The sequence below is a fragment of the Pseudophryne corroboree genome, chromosome 1 (assembly GCF_028390025.1).
Source record: "Pseudophryne corroboree isolate aPseCor3 chromosome 1, aPseCor3.hap2, whole genome shotgun sequence".
In the NCBI taxonomy this organism is placed as follows: domain Eukaryota; kingdom Metazoa; phylum Chordata; class Amphibia; order Anura; family Myobatrachidae; genus Pseudophryne; species Pseudophryne corroboree.
The window spans coordinates 53112348-53133885 of NC_086444.1; positions in this window are offsets into that span (position 1 = coordinate 53112348).

Sequence of the window (21538 nt, forward strand, 5' to 3'; positions counted from 1 at the left end):
TAATGGTGCAGCTCGATAGCATTAGTGCACTGGCTCTCATGCAAAAAAAAAAAGGGACGTGAAAAAGCATCCAGGAATTCCTCACTGATATTACTTAATACATAGCCAGGCAGCAGCAGCAGCAGCTATCCATATGCATCAGGGGGCTGTGTGCATGCGTACTGCATCCCTTACATGGAGACTTCCTGTGCCAGGGATACCACAGGGAGCAGGCAAATCCAGCCAGGAGAGAGCTCTGTCACAGCAGCAGGAAATCCACCCTGATAGTTCACGTTTCACGTCACAGAATGTTCCCCACTCAGTCATGCCATGGCTGTTCACATACAGGGGACTGACTAGAGGACCTGCAGGCAAATGTTTACACCATATTCAGGGATATAGGAGTCTAGAAACCTCTTATTCCATGTATAGTATATAATGTTTAGGAGGCTGGAGAACTGTAGTCAGGGGCGTAGCCAGGACTTTTTGGGCCCCATAGCTACATTTTGAAGGGCCCCGCATCCCAATGCTTCTAGAGCAGGGGTGGGCAATTATTTCAGCTGAGGGGCCACTTGACATTTCCTGTCAGTATCCGAGGGCCACATACAAAATAGCAGCTCCCCCCACTTGCCAAAAATATAGGGACGTGGCTTCATGTGGAAGGGGTGTGGGCAAAAAATAATACAGATTCATATTAGGCTGCACAATAGTCTCCATTATTCAAATTGCGCCACACAGCGCCACTTACACACATTACACCAGGCAGAGCCCCCTTTTACACACATTACAGCAGGTAGAGAGCCTTTTTACACATTAACATTTTATTTAGGATAATTATTGTGCAGCAAGCAAATTATCCAGTGTCTTATGGCCCCTGGGGAAAGGTGTGACGCGGTGACAGAACACGGTGGGGGTGACACGGTGACAGAACACGGTGGGGGTGACACGGTGGGGGTGACACGGTGACAGAACACGGTGGGGGTGACAGAACACGGTGGGGGTGACACGGTGACAGAACACGGGGGTGTGACACGGTGATAGAACACGGTGGGGGTGACACAGAGACAGAACACGGGGGGGTGACACGGTGACAGAACACGGGGAGGGGGGTGACAGTGACAGAACACGGTGGGGGTGACACAGTGACAGAACACGGTGGGGGTGACACGGTGACAGAACACCGGGGGTGTGACACAGTAACAGAACACGGGGAGGGGCGGTGACAGTGACAGAACACGGATGTGTGACACGGTGACAGAACACGGGGGTGTGACACAGTGAAAGAACACGGGGAGGGGGGATGACAGTGACAGAACACGGTGGGGGTGACACGGTGACAGAACACGGGGAGGGGGGGTGACAGTGACAGAACACGGATGTGTGACACAGTAACAGAACACGGGGAGGGGCGGTGACAGTGACAGAACACGGATGTGTGACACGGTGACAGAACACGGGGGTGTGACACAGTGAAAGAACACGGGGAGGGGGATGACAGTGACAGAACACGGATGTGTGACACGGTGACAGAACACGGGGGGTGTGACACAGTGACAGAACACGGTGGGGGTGACACGTGACAGAACACGGGGGGGTGACACAGTGACAGAACACAGGGGGGGTGACACAGTGACAGAACACGGGGGGGGTGACACAGTGACAGAACACGGGGGGGTGACACAGTGACAGAACACAGGGGGGTGACCCAGTGACAGAACACGGGGGGGGGGTGACATGATGACAGAACACGGGGGGGGTGACGACACAGTGACAGAACACGGGAGGGGTTGGTACAGTGAGAGCTAAAGATCTCTCCCCCAAACCTAAAACAGTCTGACGCCACTGCCCGCACACACAAATATACGCACACTATCACACACACGCACGCACGCACGCACGCACGCACGCACGCACGCACGCACACACACACACATCCTATCTTTCTCTCACTTTTCCCATTAACTTACTGATCTGGCTGGCAGTGGCAGGAAGGATGGATCTGTAGCAGTCTGGCTCTTGTCCAGTGTAGCTCCGCCCCCTGAGGTCCCGTGTAGCCCCGCCCCTTCATCGGCATATAGCCCCGCCCCTTTTTTTCTGAACACAGCCGTTGTCACTGGGGACTCTGGAGGCGGGAGGAGGAGGCTGCTACAACACAGCAGCAGCAGGGGAGAGAGGCGCCGCCGGCAGCTTGGAGGTACTGCAGTGCAGAGCAATGACAAGCAGCTCAGCCGGTCGGGCCGCTTGTCATTGCTCGCTGGTGGAAGGCAGTGGGCCGGGCAGGATCGGTTTGCAGGCCGCATCCGGCCCGCGGGCCGTATTTTGCCCACCCCTATTCTAGAGAGACACTTCTCTGCAGCAGTTAATTTTGTGCCCTATAATAGTGCCATACAGTGCCGTAATTAGACATTTTAGCGTTGTGTGCAATAAACGGCATCGGCGCCCCCACCCCCCTTTAGGTAAAATAGGGGCAGTGCGCGCGTCAGAAATATAGGGGCGTGGCTTCATGGGGAAGGGGTGATGCCACAAAATAATACCAATTCAAATTACACAGCACAGTAGCGCTACTACACCAGATAGAGACCCCTTTTCACATATTACGTCAGACAGCGTCCCCTTTTTACACATTACGGCAGATAGCGTCCCCTTTTTACACATTACGGCAGACAGAGTCCATCTTTTACACATTACGGCAGACAGAGTACATCTTTTACACATTACGGCAGACAGCGTCTCCTTTTTACACATTACAGCAGACAGCGTCCCCTTTTTACACATTACCGCAGACAGATTCCACCTTTTACACATTACGACAGACCGTCCCCTTTTTACACATTACGGCAGACAGTGTCTCCTTTTTACACATTACGGCAGACAGCGTCCCCTTTTTACACATTACAGCAGACAGCATCCCCTTTTTACATATTACAGCAGACAGCGTCCCCTTTTTTACACATTACGACAGATAGAATAGATAGATAGATAGACAGAGAGATAGAAAGAATAGATGATACGTACTCTTTCCACACTGGCTCAGGCAGTCAGGCTCCTCGGTGCAGCTGCTCAGCAGCTGGCAGATCCTGGGCAGGGGAGGAGGGAGGAGGACTCGGGAGCCGCAGCAGCGCACTGTAATTGGTGGCAGCTCCGCTGCAGCTGTCCCTCTCCTTTCACATTGGATGGTCGCCGCCGCTGTGAATGCTGGGATGAGGGAAGCACATCCCAGCATTCACAGCGACGGTGGCCAGCCTTTGTGGAAGAAGAGGGACAGCTGCAGCAGCACCGCCACCAATTACAGTGCGCTGTTGCGACTCCCGAGTCTCCCTCCCTCCTCCTCCTTCTCCCCTGCTCCCGAGGCTGCTGCTCCTCACCTCGGCCCGCACACAAAGGCAGCTTGTAATGAGTCAGTTTGACTCATTACAGTGTGGCCAGTTGCACCCTCAGGACAACTGTGCTGTGTGCCAGGCACACCTGGCACACACGTAGTTACGACCCTGGTGCTATAGTTCATTTTCTGAACCATAGTAGAGCCTTATTTAATGTTATGCCCTATAGTAGTGCCCTAGTTTCTTTTATGAATCGTAGTGGTGATTCAGTTCACCCTATGTCATATTTCAGAGCTGCCAGTACACATTATGCCGCACAGTACCCCCAATTCACATTATGATATATTGTGCTCCCCGTTCATATTGTGCCTCATTACAGTGCTCCGGTTCATATTATATAACATTAAAATGCCCTCCAGGTAATTTTATACAACACTACAATGAGCAAGTCCAGGGGCATACCTAGATATATTGCAGTCAACAAGGAAAAAGTTTGAAAGGACCCCTACGTACCATCCAATGGCGAAAAATGTATATATCACATGTAACTATGACAGGGAAGATGGGCCCCTCTCAGCTCTGGGCCCCATAGCAGCTGCACTCCCTGCACCTATGGTAGCTACACCCTGTATATAACACATGTAACTGACAGGGGAGGTGGCCCCTCTCAGCTCTGGGCCCCATAGCAGCTGCACTCCCTGCACCTATGGTAGCTACATCCTTGTATATAACACATGTAACTGTGACAGGGAAGGTGGACCCTCTCAGTTCTGGGCCCCATAGCAGCTGCACTCCCTGCACCTATGTTAGCTACACCCCTGTATATAACACATGTAACTGTGACAGGGAAGGTGGACCCTCTCAGCTCTGGGCCCCATAGCAGCTGCACTCCCTGCACCTATGGTAGCTACACCCCTGTATATAACACATGTAACTGTGACAGGGAAGGTGGACCCTCTCAGCTCTGGCCCCATAGCAGCTGCACTCCCTGCACCTATGTTAGCTACGCGCTGTATATAACACATGTAACTGTGACGGAAGGTGGCCCCTCTCAGCTCTGGGCCCCATAGCAGCTGCACTCCCTGCACCTATGGTAGCTACGTCCTTGTATATAACACATGTAACTGTGACAGGGAAGGTGGACCCTCTCAGCTCTGGGCCCCATAGCAGCTGCACTCCCTGCACCTATGGTAGCTACACCCCTGTATATAACACATGTAACTGTGACAGGGAAGGTGGACCCTCTCAGCTCTGGCCCCATAGCAGCTGCACTCCCTGCACCTATGTTAGCTACGCGCTGTATATAACACATGTAACTGTGACGGAAGGTGGCCCCTCTCAGCTCTGGGCCCCATAGCAGCTGCACTCCCTGTACCTATGGTAGCTACACCCTTGTATATAACACATGTAACTGTGACAGGGAAGGTGGCCCCTCTCAGCTATGGGCCCCATAGCAGCTGCACTACCTGCACCTATGGAAGCTACGCCCTGTATATAACACATGTAACTGTGACAGGGAAGGTGGTCCCTCTCAGCTCTGGGCCCCATAGCAGCTGCACTCCCTGTACCTATGGTAGCTACACCCATGTATATAACACATGTAACTGTGACAGGGAAGGTGGCCCCTCTCAGCTCTGGGCCCCATAGCAGCTGCACTACCTGCACCTATGGAAGCTACGCCCTTGACTGTAGTTGATTGACTCATTGGTAGGATGGGTAATCCCCACAAATGAAATGGATGCTGGACCTGATTCAGGGTGGATTACAGATTCTGCTAAAAAGAAGAATCTACATTCGTTTCTATTGCATGCTAGGGGCCACCCAGCGCAGGGCAAGGCCTGCCAGCATGTTGCCCGTCCTGCCCTGCGGCTGTGACCGCAATTTAATTGCAGTCGCAGCAAGTGTGAACGACCCCTGCCTTTGCAGTTCGGCAGCCACCCCGAAAATGGCGCCCCTGTTCTTAGAGTTCCGCTCCCACAACAGTGCATCGACGGTCAGAGGCGTTCACAGACAATGCAATCCAATCGCATTGGCAGGGCGCGCACGAGCAGGGCGGGACCTGCGCAGGTGCATTGACACCAGCAAAAGTAAATTGCTATCGCGATACGACCTGAATAGCTCACACTGTGCAGAAAATGCACTGCTATTAGGTCATTTACAACAGTGCGCCCAGACTATAGGGGGTAAATGTACTAAAGCTTTTAACCCCTCCAGTGGTAAGTTTTTTTAATTTAAAAATACACCCTGTGGGGTGTGTTTTTAAATTAAATTGGAGAGGGGGGAGGTGCTACTATGGGGCAGGGCGAGTTAGTTAAATTGCCTGACGATCGCCCGCGGGGATTGCCAGCCCCAGCACTGATTCCCGGCCACCTTGCGGCGCCCCGGGAATCAGCATAATGCATTTTACTGATAAGCCCGCCTCCCGGCCAATAGGAGTCTGGGGGCGGGTTAAACTCCATAATGGAGTATACTGATTCCTGGGCGCCATACACGCTGCATGTCTGTCCCTGGGATCTCAGTCAGTAGTATGCCCGGAAATCTTCCAGGGTTGCCATTGCTGTCATCGTTGGCAAGCCAGGATGATTTCCGGGCATGCCACTTAAGAGATTAAAACAGAGAATTGGTGGTTGTGCCCATAGAAACCAATCAGATGCTGTTTATAATTTCCTTAAAGGCAATAGAGAAATGATAGACAGCATTTGATTGGTTGCTATGGGCAACATCAGCAATTCTCTATTATAGAAGCTTTAGTAAATTTAATAGGAATCAAGCAGTGTTGCGATTGTTGCATGTGCTCAGGATTCAGCATAGGGATGGCCATCGACCATCGATGGGCATAACCATTGATGGTTTCCAGCCAATGGTAAATAGGTTTGCCATTGATGAGGAAGTTCCAGTGGTAAAATCCCATCGGTTCTAATTACTGCACATGCGTAGCTAGAGTCCACGTTCCATTAGGCGCGTGAAGATGTGAAGCATTGATGGTTTCCTTCTGATGGTGATAGCACAATCCCATCCCTCTGAAGTACTGCACATACGTGGCCACAGACGATGTTCCATTGTGCATGCCCAGAACTGAACCAAATGGTTTAACATCAATAGTTTCCCCATTGATAGTTATAAAACATCAACCACTGATGGATAATCCTAGGCAAACATCACATCTCCTAATCTCAAAAGCAGCATTTTCCCAGATCTGTTTATTTAAGGCAGAGAGGCCCATTTGCCAAAAAAATTCACCAAACCTTTTTGCCAAGCCTAAAGTAGTTTCAGTAGCATGATTGCCACTAATTAATTAAGGAGACAGTTTATTGAGCCTCTAGCACAGGATATAGCTCAGATATAACTTAGGGGGTAATTCCAAGTTGATCGCAGCAGGAATTTAGTTAGCAATTGGGCAAAACCATGTGCACTGCAGAGGAGGCAGATATAACATGTGCAAAGAGAGTTAGATTTGGGTGGGTTATTTTATTTCTGTGCAGGGTAAATACTGGCTGCTTTATTTTTACACTGCAAATTAGATTGCAGATTGAACACACCCCACCCAAATCTAACTCTCTCTGCACATGTTAAATCTGCCTCCCCTGCAGTGCACATGGTTTTGCCCAATTGCTAACTAAATTCCTGCTGCGATCAACTTGGAATTACCCCCTTAGTACACCAAAGTCCCCATTCAGTGGAGTCATTTACTAAAGCTTCTAAAAATGAAAACAGGTGATGTTGCCAGGGCTGCCATCAGAAATTGTGGGGCCCGGGACTGACAAAATAGCAAGGCCCCCCTCCCCCCCAAAAAAAGTTAAATAAAAATAAATATATATTGCAAAAAAAATAATAATAATTTACTTGCGGACACGAAGCCACCCCCTCAAGTCTCAAGTCTGTGTATTTAAGGTAGGAATATTTCTTTCTTTATTTCTTTATTTATTTTAGTTGAATTTTTTTAATTTGCCATCAGACACCTTAATATCGCACCTCATTTAAAAAAAAAATATATATATATATTATATACACATGCATACATACATGTGCCGCTGTCTGGAGGGCCCAAGATGCTCATGCTGCTGCTTGCCCGCCTCTGTCCCCGCTGTTCTGCTGCTGTCCTTTGTCCTCCTGCAGCTCTGTATTGAAAATGTCCCTCTCAAAATGGCAGCCGCCTCAATGGAGACAGTTATTAAAGATACTAGAGGGCTCCTGTCTCCTCTGTGGCGGTGGCCATTTTGGGAGAGACGTTTTTCAATACAGAGCTGCTGGAGGATCGGAGGACAGCGGCAGAACAGCGGGGATGACAGCGGTACGGCGGAGATGGCGGCAGGCGGCTGCATGAGCATCCCGGGCCCTCCTCTTTCTTCAGAGAGGCTGGGCCTGGGACAGCTGTGCCCCCAGCACCCCCCTGATGGCGGGCCTGGATGTTACCCATAGCAACCAATCAGATTCTGGCTATCATTTTCTGGGATGCAACAGAGTCTGATTGGTTGCTATGGCAACAACACCTCTTTTCATATTTAGAACCATTAGTAAATTTACCCCAGTGTGTGGAATGTGCTATTTATCAAGCTCTGAAATCTGAGAGCTTGACTGTTGGAACTAATGTTAATATTTTGGATGGTGTTTGCCTACTCCTGTCTATGGGCAGAGGGTTTGAGTGTGAAGAGTGTTCCTTTTGGAAGTGATCCCTGCCCCTCCTCCGGCCCTCACTGTGATAAGGTCGCACATGTGCAGTAGCACTGCTGGGATGAAACAATGATAGTGAGGTGCAGTGAGGTCAATGGCTGGGGAGGCACTGGCTAGTATCAGAGCCAGATTAACACACATATATATTATTTGGCGATGAGCTCTGACCATAAAAATGATTAGAGTAATACAAACATGATATAAATAATACAAATATGATTTTTATACGTTCATAATATCACATTTGTATTATTCTAATCATCTTTATAGTCAAAACTCTGGAGTGCACGGAAGTATGACAGATGAGTAACTGCGTTCCCTGCCTACCCTGACCGCACGTCACTGACGGACGTGTAAACGTCCGACTCTACCAGTAGATAGTGCTATGCTTTGCATAATAATACCTCCAAAATCCCCTTTCCTTTCTCAGCGTGAAGAAGAAGTTTTAATGGCATTTATCAGTACTTTGGTAAATAGGCTCCATAAAGTGCTGAATCCTGGGAAAACTGGACTTTTTCTCAGGATTTAGGGATTTGTCTACTTTATAAGACTCACTCGTGGTGAAGCTATAAGCAGCAACAGCCTTCACTGGGAGCACTGGTGGCTACCATCATGGGGGTAATTCAGACCTGGGCGGGACCTTCACTGACAGCAGTCACGGGGGGTTCCGCCAGTCGGGGGAAGGGGTTCCATGTGTAAACATGGGACTCCTTTCAGTTCGTGGTTCGGGTTGTTCGTTTTATTTTTTTCAACAAGTACGTGGATTACAAAGATAAAGAAAAGGACAGATCTACACCCAGGCTTGGACTGGCCCACAGAAGTACAGGGGAAACCACCGGTGGGCCTCACTGCCTGGGGGCCCACCTCCTGCTCTAAGGATCAGGTTCCAGACTGTGCACTTGAATTATACATTATACATTTGTTACCTTATAGTGGACTATGGTGTATTTTCTACAGTGCATTGCTGTTATTAATCTGGTACATTATCATGCATGCAGCAGCTGAATTTACTGTATATATTTACGAAGGGGCCCAGACGTTGCACTCTCTAATGGTTAGTCAAATCAATGAGGGGGCAGACCACACCCCCTCGGCAGACTGGCCACAACCCTAAACATGGGCCCCTACCACTGCATTCCCCCGGTGGGCCCTACATGCACCAGTCCGACACTGTCTACACCGGTTTGTTTGTAAGTATAATTTTTATTTACAGGTACCCCGTGGATTCTACTGGAGAAGAGGATCGAGGGGTTCCGTGTCAACATAGGTAAGTATGTATGTGTGTAAGTGTGCATGTATGTAAATTAAAGTTGTACTATCACGGTGTGTGTCTTGTGTTTTTTTGGTGGTATTTTTTTTGTAGTAGAACTACAGGTACCACTGGGCCCGTTATTCTCCCACATGCTGGTACTTGTGGTTTTCCAAGTACCAGCTTGGGACTTGTAGTTCTACTACAAAAAAAATATTCTTTCTTTTTACACTATGGCTATCAGCCTCCCATCCACCGCCCGCGGATGGGGGTACAGCCTCGTGCTTCACCCCTGGTCCTTGGGTGGCTGGAGGGGTGGGACCCCTTTATTTAAGGGGTCCCCACTCCTCCAGGGTACCCCGACCAGGGGTGACTAGTTGGGGGGGTAATGCTACGGCTGCAGGGACCTATATAAAAGTGTCCCCCGGCTGTGGCATTATCTCTCTGGCTAGTGGAGCCCGATGCTGGTTTAAAAAATACGGGGGACCCCTACGTGTTTTGTCCCCCATATTTTTTGAACCAGGACCGGACGCAGAGCCCGGTGCTGGTTGTATAAATATGGGGCACCCCTATACAATTTTTTCCCTGTATTTTTACAACCAGGACCGGCTCAAAGAGCCGAGGCTGGTTACGCAAAGGAGGGGGGACCTCATGCAATTTTTTTTTTACATTTTTCACCTAAACAGACCCTTTCCCATAGATAAGCATGCACAGATCTCACTGATCTGTGCATGACTATCCAAACACGCCAAGAAAAAGCAGGTCTATTTTTTTGCTGCTTTTTTTAACGAATCGCAAAAAATACACCCGCAATTGACCATTCAGAGACAAACACCCAAATTCGAATGAATAGTAAATTCCCGTGTTGTATGAACAAACAGCCGCGTTTGACCGATGGTCTATTCATTCGTATTTCTTATCTCTGCCATGAAAACCATTATGAATAGCCCCAACACTGCCGAGATTGGTGCTTAGTAAATTCCTGTGTTGCCACTTAGAAAAAAAAAAAATCAGCCAAAATCGGGACTTTAGTAAATATACCCCCTGATCGTAGCAGCAAATTTGTTAGCAGATGGGCAAAACCATGTGCACTGCAGGTGGGGCAAATATAACATGTACAGAGAGAGTTAGATTTGGGTGCGTTATATTGTTTCTGTGCAGGGTAAATACTGGCTGCTTTATTTTTACACTGCAATTAAGATTTCAGTTTGAACACACCCCACCCAAATCTAACTCTCTCTGCACATGTTACATCTGCCCCCCTGCAGTGCACATGGTTTTGGCCATCTACTTACAAATTTGCTGCTACGATCAGGTCTGAATTAGGCCCCATGTCAGCACAAAATATTGTTAGAACAAAGCATATTTTGCGTTTTTATTTTTTAGACATTTTCCCTTTTTTATACTTTTTTATTTTTTACTAAATTTTATTGAGAAATTTTCATTAAATTTGGAATTGGAAGTCGGAGTCCAGGCCAAAGTCACTCAAGTGTGCTGCATATTTGTGTGAGGATCTGTGTGCTCAGTCATTGCATGAGAGAGAATCTGGTAAGTGGCTTACCGTGATCACTGGGCCTGCATATGTCTGAAATACTGTAGTACAGGAACTGCACTTTGGGGCAGGCTATAGCTTTTTACTTTCTAATTATACATCGTTCATGGGCTGGCAATAATCGCTCTAAAATCATACATTTGTAAATCCCCCCCCCCTCCCCCCCAGAAATCCTGCGTTTGCCCGTGTGTGATAGAGCTTCTCTACACACTGCAGCACGGAAAGCAGCAGGACGCTCCGCCCCCTCCATCTGGACCCACCCACTCCAGGCAGCCCTTGTCAGCCAATTAGGAGCTTCTATGGGCCAAATGGGAGTAAAATCCCTCGTTATGTCTGAAAGGGGCTTCAGTGTGTGGTGCATTGAATATTGTTGTCACATTTGTTTCTGAAATGTCAGCAGGTGAATTATCAGAGGTCTACACAGGAAGTTGGTTTATGGAAGTTTGTATTTTCTACTTTCTCCCACTTCCCTCTGTGACAGGAAGTTCCAACCAGCTGAAAGCAGCTTGACAGGTAAAAAGCAAGTAAGGGGTTAACACGAGGAGGGACTCATCCAGGGTAAAGGCTTGCATTCGCCAGATTTAGAGATGATGGGTCTTGGCGATAGGGGATTGTCACTCATTCATTATACAAAAATGAAGGATGTCTCTGAATTTTTTCTACAAAAGTGGGACTTGAGCAGCAGTGGAGCCTGGACAGTATACTGCATTTGAATAACTGCATTTGGACTGCAGTTTTGACAAACATCAGGAGGAGGTAAGTCAGTGTGTTAAGGGCACAGAAGTAGGTTTTGGTGGTAGGAGGGCTGAAGCTTGGCCTAGGCGGGTGTCAAGAAACCTTGCATAGCCTTGGATTCATCATTACCATACACAGCCAAAAATATAAGAAACTTCCCATTTAGTTACTGCGTTAGTCTAGAAGAAAATGGTGCTGTATCTCAGGCACTAGAGTAATGATCAACATAGTTTTGAAATTCACCTCTGACCTCTGAGGTATTCATGTAACCCTTGAATCTCTTGAGACTCAATGGTACCTGCACAACAGGACAATAGGGGAGGGGGGGGGGGGGCTTCACACATCCCACAACGCACTCTTGGTGACTTAGACAATAGATGAACAGAATGCTGCTAAGTGCTTCATGTACAAACGGTGAATGTCTGCCTCAGCACTATTCCAGAAACTGTCAAATCCATTGTTATATTGGTTGTCATAGTGACCAAGAAACCACATCCAGTAAATGCCACACAGGGTAACTGTAATCGGAAATTATTATTATTATTATTACATTTTATTTATAAGGCGCCACAAGTGTTTCACAGCACTGTACAAATGACAGTACAGGGACTTAGCATTACAGTAAATAAATAAAAATAGAGTACAGGTAACAAAGAGCACCACAATTCTCACAACATAATACAGCTAAGATGTAAGTAGCGAGGGAGTAATCATCGTACTACTAGGGGCCATAGATAGAGATGAGCCTTTACCAGCAGGAGAATATGCGGGTAAAGATGGTCGCTGAGTGGGGGAGAGCTGCGAGTGAAGTGTGTCAAGAAGAGCTGCGAGTGAAGTGTGTCAAGAATAATTAGATAACAAGAGGAAAGAGGGCCCTGCTCTGAGGAGCTAACAATCTATTGGGAAGGGTCGACAGATGACATGAGGTGCAAGCAAGCAGGAGGTAGCCTGATGGCAGTATTTAAGAAAAGCAGAGATGTTCATGGCATGAGGTAGGGGGATGGAGGAGCGGCCTCAGGACTAGGTTATGCGTCGGGAGGAAAATGTAGGCATTTTCCTTTTTCTTGTTCCTAATCGTAACAATAAGAGAAATGCAATTGATCTTAGCAGTGACTCATCTTATTAATTATTGGGGTAGAACACAATTTGCCTTTTCATGACTATAATTACAATACCTGCCTACATACTACTGGCCAGTGATGTGCGGTCAGGGTAGGCAGGGGAGACCGAGCCTCGCCTGTCATACTCCAGTATACTCCAGATTTTTGGCTATAAAATGATTGGAATAACACAAAGAAGATAGTTAGAACTTATAAATATCATCGTATTATTCTAATAATTTTTATAGTCAAACCTCATCACCAAGTCATACATATGTGTGTAAATATAGATCTGATATTAGCCAGTGCCTCCCCAGCCACTGGCCTAACTGCACCTCACTGCCATGGTCCCAAGGAGGTTGGCGTAACTGTGGGAGGCAACGAAGTCGATTCCATGTTCAGCAACACCATTCAATTAAATTAATTGACAGCCACCGCTATCTCTTCCGTGGCCAACTCCCCTCCCACACTAGTCCCTGCACCTTACAGATAACGGGGGTAATTCTGAGTTGATCGCAGCAGGATTTTTGTTAGCAGTTGGGCAAAACCATGTGCACTGCAGGGGAGGCAGATATAACATGTGCAGAGAGAGTTAGATTTGGGTGTGGTGTGTTCAATCTGCAATCTAAATTGCAGTGTAAAAATAAAGCAGCCAGTATTTACCCTGCACAGAAACAAAAGAACCCAACCAAATCTAACTCTCTCTGCAAATATTATATCTGCCCCCCCTGCAGTGCACATGGTTTTGCCCAACTGCTAAAACATTTCCTGCTGCGATCAACTTGGAATTACCCCCAACATCCGCTTTATTATAGATGCATATTTTAAAAGTGTCATACCCAGGATTAGATCCCACAAACTATTACACTGGAGGCAGACGCATTACTAATGGAGTTATTTGCTCCTGTATGGCCAGTATGAGAATTCTAACTATATGAAGTTACTTCTCTGACAATTATATTTAACTTTATATTGTTAGAATTCTTATACTTCCTATACAGAAGCAAATAGCTCCATCACAGAGGCGGAACTACCGCCAGTGCAACCAGTGCGTTGCACTGGGGCCCGCCTCTGTCCAGGGGCCCAAAGCATGTAATGAGTCAAACTGACTCATTACATGCACCTGTGTGCTGTGGGCAACCACTGCCTGCAGCACACAGCCGTCCGGAGAGAGAGGAGAGGAGCGCAGCGGTACGGGGGGAAGGGGGAGGAGGGAGGGGAGGCGGGAGCCGCAGCAGCGCTGTTTCATTGGTTGAGGCGCTGCTTCTGCTGTCCCTCTGCTTCACTATAGGCTGCCTTCCGCCGCTGTGAAGCGCATCCCAGCATTCACAGCGGCGGAGAACAGCCTATAGTGAAGCAGAGGGACAGCAGCAGCAGCGCCTCCACCAATAACACAGCGCTGCTGCGGCTCCCTCCTCCACCTCCCTCCTCCTCCTCCTTCTCTCCTGCCCGGGAATCGTGATCTCTGCCAGAAGCTGCACCGAGGAGCCTGAGCCAGCGGAGACAGTAAGTATAATTCTTTCTTTCTTTCTTTCTTTCTTTCTTTCTTTCTTTCTTTCTTTCTTTCTTTCTTTCTTTCTTTCTTTCTTTCTTTCTTTCTTTTTCTTTCTTTCTTTCTGTGCAAAAAGGGGGACTGTCTGCCGTAATGTGTAAAAAAGGGGGAATCTGCCTGACGTAATGTGTAAAAAGGGGGAATCTGCCTGCCGTGATGTGTAAAAAATGGGACGCTGTCTGCCGTAATGTGTAAAAAGGGGGGCGCTGTCTGCCATAATGTGTAAAAAGGGCACGCTGTCTGCCGTAATGTGTAAAAAGGGCACGCTGTCTGCCGTTATGTGTAAAAAAAGTGCACGCTGTCTGCCATTATGTGCAAAAAGTGCACGCTGTCTGCCGCTATGTGTAAAAAGGGCATGCTGTGTGCCGTTATGTGTAAAAAGGGGGACGTCGTCTTCCGTAATGTGTAAAAAGGGGACGCTGTCTGCCGTAATGTGTAAAAAGGGGAATCTGTCCGCCGTAAGGTGTAAAAGGGTCTCTACCTGGTGTAGTGGCGCTACTGTGCGGCGTAATTTGAATAATGGAGATTACTGTGCACCGTTTTATGAATTGGTATTATTTTGTGACTACACCCCTTCCCCACGAAGCCACGCCCCTATGTATTTTTGCGCGCGCCTATGGCTCGCACTGCCCCTGTTTTGCATGCAGGGGTGGCGCTCCGATGCCATTTCTTGCACACAGTGCTAAAATGTCTAGTTACGGCACTGTTGCTAGGTATCCATTTCTCTGTCCCTGAGCAGGTCCCCCTCACCAGATCCTCTCCAGGGGTGAGGGAGTGGACATGAAGGGGGGGGGGGGGGCAAAGCATTTTGTTGCACCCAGGCCCACCGCTCGATAGTTCTGCCACTGCGCCATCAGTAAGGTTCCTGCTTCCAGTGCAATAGGTCGTGGGTTCTAATCCTGGGTAATACACCTGTAAAATAGTTGTCAGCATTGTGAGTGACTGAGCAGATCTATGCAGTGTGTTCCTGCACAGTACATAGATCTGCCTAGTTGCAAATTGCAATAGCAATTGATAAATCTAAGGGGCAGATTAAGCCCTGATCACTAGGCTGTGTTTTCTCACAGCCTGCAATCAGATCTGAACTGCGCATGCGTATGCACCACAATGCGCAGACGCGAAGGTCCGCAGCAATGGGGATCACCGTTCAGCGACGGGATGGTGCGAAAATTCCAAACGCACTGACGATTGCAAGGAGATTGACTGGAAGAGGGCATTTGTGGGTGCCAACTGACCGATTTAAATGAGTGTCCGGGAAAATGCAGGACGGGCCAGGCGTTTGGAGGGAGGGATTCTGATGTCAGTTCCGGCCTCGATCATCGCAGCGGCTAAGTAAGTCCTGCGCTGAGCAGAAACTACACAAACTTATGTTTGTGCAGTCCTGCTACACATGCGATCGCACCCCTGCACACACAGCATACCCTCCCCCTGTAGGTGGCGACTACCTGATCGCAGGGACGCAAAAAACGCACCCTAGCGAACAGGTCTGAATTACCCCCTAAGTAGCTTCATATAATTAGAATCTGCAGCCTTGCTACTGAGAGGCAAATATCTCTATCAGTAAGGTGTCTGCTTTCAGTGTAACAGGTCATGGGTTCCAATCCTGTGTTGATTGCTAAGAAACGTGTGGTTTAGAACAAATGACAATGGAATGTAAATATATATAACATTTTTTTTCAGAACACTGGCCCTCATTCCGAGTCGTTCGCTCGGTATTTTTCATCGCATCGCAATGAAAATCCGCTTAGTACGCATGCGCAATATTCGCACTGCGACTGCGCCAAGTAATTTAACAATGAAGATAGTATTTTTACTCACGGCTTTTTCATCGCTCCGGCGATCGTAATGTGATTGACAGGAAATGGGTGTTACTGGGCGGAAACACAGCGTTTTATGGGCGTGTGGTTGAAAACGCTACCGTTTCCGGAAAAAACGCAGGAGTGGCTGGAGAAACGGGGGAGTGTCTGAGCGAACGCTGGGTGTGTTTGTGACGTCAAACCAGGAACGACAAGCACTGAACTGATCGCACAGGCAGAGTAAGGTTGAAGTTACTCAGAAACTGCAAAGTAGTTTGTAATCGCAATATTGCGATTACATCGGTCGCAATTTTAAGAAGCTAAGATACACTCCCAGTAGGCGTAGGCTTAGCGTGTGTAACTCTGCTAAATTCGCCTTGCGACCGATCAACTCGGAATGAGGGCCACTATATATATATATATATATATATATATATACACTGCTCAAAAAATAAAGGGAACACTAAAATAACACATCCTAGATCTGAATGAATGAAATATTATTTTTAAATACTTTGTTCTTTACATAGTTGAATGTGCTGACAACAAAATCACACAAAAATTATCAATGGAAATCAAATTTATTAACCCATGGAGGTCTGGATTTGGAGTCACCCTCAAAATTAAAGTGGAAAAACACACAACAGGCTGATCCAACTTTGATGTAATGTTATTAAAACAAGTCAAAATGAGGCTCAGTAGTGTGTGTGGCCTCCACGTGCCTGTATGACCTCCCTACAACCCACACAAGTGGCTCAGGTAGTGCAGCTCATCCAGGATGGCACATCAATGCGAGCTGTGGCAAGAAGGTTTGCTGTGTCTGTCAGCGTAGTGTCCAGAGCATGGAGGCGCTACCAGGAGACAGGCCAGTACATCAGGAGATGTGGAGGAGGCCGTAGGAGGGCAACAACCCAGCAGCAGGACCGCTACCTGCGCCTTTGTGCAAGGAGGAACAGGAGGAGCACTGCCAGAGCCCAGCAAAATGACCTCCAGCAAGCCACAAATGTGCATGTGTCTACTCAAACGATCAGAAACAGACTCCATGAGGGTGGTATGAGGGCCCGACGTCCACAGGTGGGGGTTGTGCTTACAGCCCAACACCGTGCAGGACATTTGTCATTTGCCAGAGAACACCAAGATTGGCAAATTTGCCACTGGCGCCCTGTGCTCTTCACAGATGAAAGCAGGTTCTCACTGAGCACATGTGACAGACGTGACAGAGTCTGGAGACGCCAAGGAGAACGTTCTGCTGCCTGCAACATCCTCCAGCATGAACGGTTTGGCAGTGGGTCAGTAATGGTGTGGGGTGGCATTTCTTTGGGGGGCCGCGGTGAGATCCCCAGACCCCTTGTGAGACCATATGCTGGTGCGGTTGGCCCTGGGTTCCTCCTAATGCAAGACAATGCTGGACCTCATGTGGCTGGAGTGTGTCAGCAGCTCCTGCAAGACGAAGGCATTGATGCTATGGACTGGCCCGCCCGTTCCCCAGACCTGAATCCAATTGAGCACATCTGGGACATCACGTCTCGCTCCATCCACCAACTCCGCTGCGAATAGCTCTGCTTATTTGTTGTCTGTTATGGGCATAGAAATGTTGAATGCTTGACAAAGGTCCTGTCGGACTGAAACGTTGCTGACCTGCCTGCCATGCATCTATGTATGTTTTGCATTTTTTTCCTGTGAGTATTGGATTAAATATACCTTAAGCATATTGAATATTGGAGAGTGCCTATTCTTGGACTATACAACAAAGATCACTCAGGATTTTGGGGATTTTTTGTGTAGTGCACCCCGCAGTTGTTTTTCATGATGAGAGTGCTGGACTGTTCTTCAGTATATATATATATATATATATATATATATATACAGGTTGAGTATCCCTTATCCAAAATGTTTGGGACCAGAAGTATTTTTGATATCGGATTTTTCCGTATTTTGGAATAATTGCATACCATAATGATATATCATGGCGATGGGACCTAAATCTAAGCACAGAATGCATTTATGTTTCATATACACCTTCTACACACAGCCTGAAGGTCATTTTAGCCAATCTTTTTTATAACTTTGTGCATTAAACAAAGTGTATCTACATTCACACAATTCATTTATGTTCCATATACACCTTATACACACAGCCTGAAGGTAATATAATACAATATGTTTAATAACTTTGTGTATTAAACAAAGTTTGTGCACATTGAGCCATCAGAAAACAAAGGTTTCACTATCTTAGTCTCATTCAAAAAGTCAGTATTTCGGAATATTCCGTATTTTGGATATTTGGATATGGGATACTCAACCTGTATATATATATTAGAGATGAGCGGGTTCAGTTCTCAGAGAACCGAACCCTACCGGACTTCACCACCCGAACCCGGATCCGAGTCAGGCTCAGGTTTACCCGCCTGACTCGGAAAGCAGAACGAGGCAAAACGTCATCATCCCGCTGTCGGATTCTCGCGGGGTTTGGATTGCATATAAGGAGCCGCGCGTTGCCGCCAGTGTCCTCAGTGTTCGTGTCTTGTGCTGCATCTGTCCAGTCAGTGGCGGAACTAGCGAGCGGTGGGACCATGTGCGACAAAATGCTTTGCCCCCCCCTCCATCTAAGTCCACCGCCTCACCCCTGGAGAGGATCTGGTGAGGGGGACCTGCTCAGGGTCAGGGAAATGGATACCTAGCAACAGTGCCGTAATTAGTCATTTTTGCTGCGGCTCCCCCCCCCCCTCCTCCTCCTCTCCCCCCCCCCCGTAGCCGGTGCGCATCCTCTCCTCGGCGGCGGCGGCACACAGCGGCAGCCAGGCGGCATGTAATGAGTCAGTTTGACTCATTACATGCCGCTCTGGCTTTGGGCCCCTTGACAGTGGCGGGCCCCAGTGCAAGGCCCTGCCTGCACTGGCGCTAGTTCCGCCTCTGTGTCCAGTCACAGTGGTGGTGTCCTCTGCTGCCATATGTCCAGTGCTGCTGTATAAGTCCAGTCCAGTGATGTTGTGTTGTGCTGCATCAGTCCAGTGGTGGTGTCTTGTGCTGCATCAGTCCAGTCACAGTGGTGGTGTCCTCTGCTGCCATATGTCCAGTGCTGCTGTATAAGTACAGTCCATTGCAGTGGTGCTGTGTTGTCCTGCATCAGTCCAGTGGTGGTGTCCCTGTGCTGCCGTATATGTCCAGTGGTACTTCTGTAAATGTCCAGTGATCCTGCCGTATATGTCCAGTGATCCTGCCGTATATGTCCATTGATACTGCCGTATATGTACAGCGGTACTGCTGTATAAATCCAGTGATCCTGCCGTATAATTTCAGTGATCCTGCCGTATAATTCCAGTGATCCTGCCATATAATTCCAGTGATCCTGCCATATAATTCCAGTGATCCTGCCATATAAATCCAGTGATCCTGCCGTATTTGTCCAGCGGTACTGCAGTATATGTCCAGCGGCACTGCCGTATAAATCCAGTGATCCTGCCGTATAATTCCAGTGGTACTGGCGTATAAATCCAGTGATCCTGCTGTATAATTACAGTGGTACTGGCGTATATGTCCAGTGATACTGCCGAATATGTCCATTGATAGTGCTGTATATGTCCAGCGCTACTGCCGTATATGTCCAGCGGTACTGCCGTATAAATCCAGTGATCCTGCCGTATAATTCCAGTGGTACTGGCATATAAATCCAGTGATCCTGCTGTATAATTACAGTGGTACTGGCGTATAAGTCCAGTCCAGTGATACTCGTATATGTCCAGTGATATTGCCGAATATGTCCATTGATACTGCTGTATATTTCCAGCGGTACTGCCGTATAAATCCAGTGATCCTGCCGTATAATTCCAGTGGCACTGGCGTATAAGTCCAGTGATCCTGCCGTATATGTCCATTGATACTGCCGTATATGTCCAGCTGTACTGCCGTAAAAAACCAGTGATCCTACCGTATATGTCCAGTGAACCTGCTGTATAATTCCAGTGATCCTACCATATAATTCCAGTGGTACTGGCGTATAATTCCAGTGATCCTGACATATAATTGTAGTGATACTGCCATATAAATCCAGTGATCCTGCCATATAATTCCAGTGATCCTGCCGTATAATTCCAGTGGTACTGGCGTATAAGCCCAGTGATCCTGCCGTATAATTATAGTGGTACTGGCGTATAAATCCAGTCCAGTGATACTGCCGTATATGTCCAGTGATACAGCCGTATATGTCCATTGATACAGCCGGATATGTCCTGCGGTACTGCCGTATATATGTCCAGCGGTAATGCCGTATAAATCCAGTGATCCTGCCGTATAAATCCAGTGATTCTGCCGTATAATTGCAGTGATCCTGCCGTATAATTCCAGTGATCCTGCCGTATAATTGCAGTAATCCTGTCGTATAATTCCATATAAATCCATATAATTTCGTATGCACGTCTGCTAAAAGTAGCTAGCGAGCGATTAACTCAGAATGACTCCCATTGTTATATAGCTCCAGAAAAATAATGGAGAACAAAAATTTGGAGGATAAAATAGGGAAAGATCAAGAACCACTTCCTACTACTGCTGAAGCTGCTGCCACTAGTCATGACATAGACAATTAAATCCCATCAACGTCGTCTGCCAAGGCCGATGTTATAGTAGAGGGCATGTAAAATCCAAAAAGCCAAAGTTCAATAAAAAGACCCCCCAAAAAATTGAAATGGTCTGAGGAGAAACGTAAACTTGCCAATATGCCATTTACAACACGGAGTGGCAAGGAACGGCTAAGGCCCTGGCCTATGTTCATGACTAGTGGTTCAGTTTCACATGACGATTGAAACCCTCATCCTCCCGCTAGAAAAATGATAAGAGTTAAGCTGGAAAAAGCACGGCAAAGAACTGTGCGTTCTAAGAAGGTATCACAAATCCCCAAGGAGAGTCCAAGTGTGTCAGCGATTGCGATGCCTGACCCTCCCAACACTGGACGGGAAGAGATGGCTCCTTCCACCATTTGCATTCCCTCTGCAAGTGCTGGAAGTAGAACCCACAGTCCAGTTTCTGATATTCAAATTGAAGATGTCACTGTTGAAGTACACCAGGATATGAGTGTTGCTGGCGCTGCAGAGGAAGTTGACGATGAGGATTCTGATGGTGATGTGGTTTGTTTAAGTCAGGCACCAGGGGAGACACCTGTTGTCCGTGGGATGATGAAGCCCACTGTGATGCCTGGGCAAAATACCAAAAAAGCCACCTCTTCGTGTGGAATTATTTCTCCACAAATCTGGGCAACAGGTGTCAAGCCGTGTATTGCCTCTGTCAATCTGTAATAAGTAGGGGTAAGGACGTGAACCACCTAGGAACATCCTCCCTTATACGTCACCTGCAGTGCACTCATCAGAAGTCAGTGTCAAGTTGTGAAACATTCGGTAAGAGCGTAAGCAGTCCACTGACACCTAAATTCATTCTTCCTCTTGTACCCAAGCTCCTGCAAGCTACACCACCAACTCCCTCAATGTCAACTTCCTCCTCAGTCAGGAACGTCAGCAGTCCTGCAGGCCATGTCACTGGCAAGACTGACGAGTCCTCTCCTAACCGGGATTCCTCCGGAGGACCCTTGAGTGGT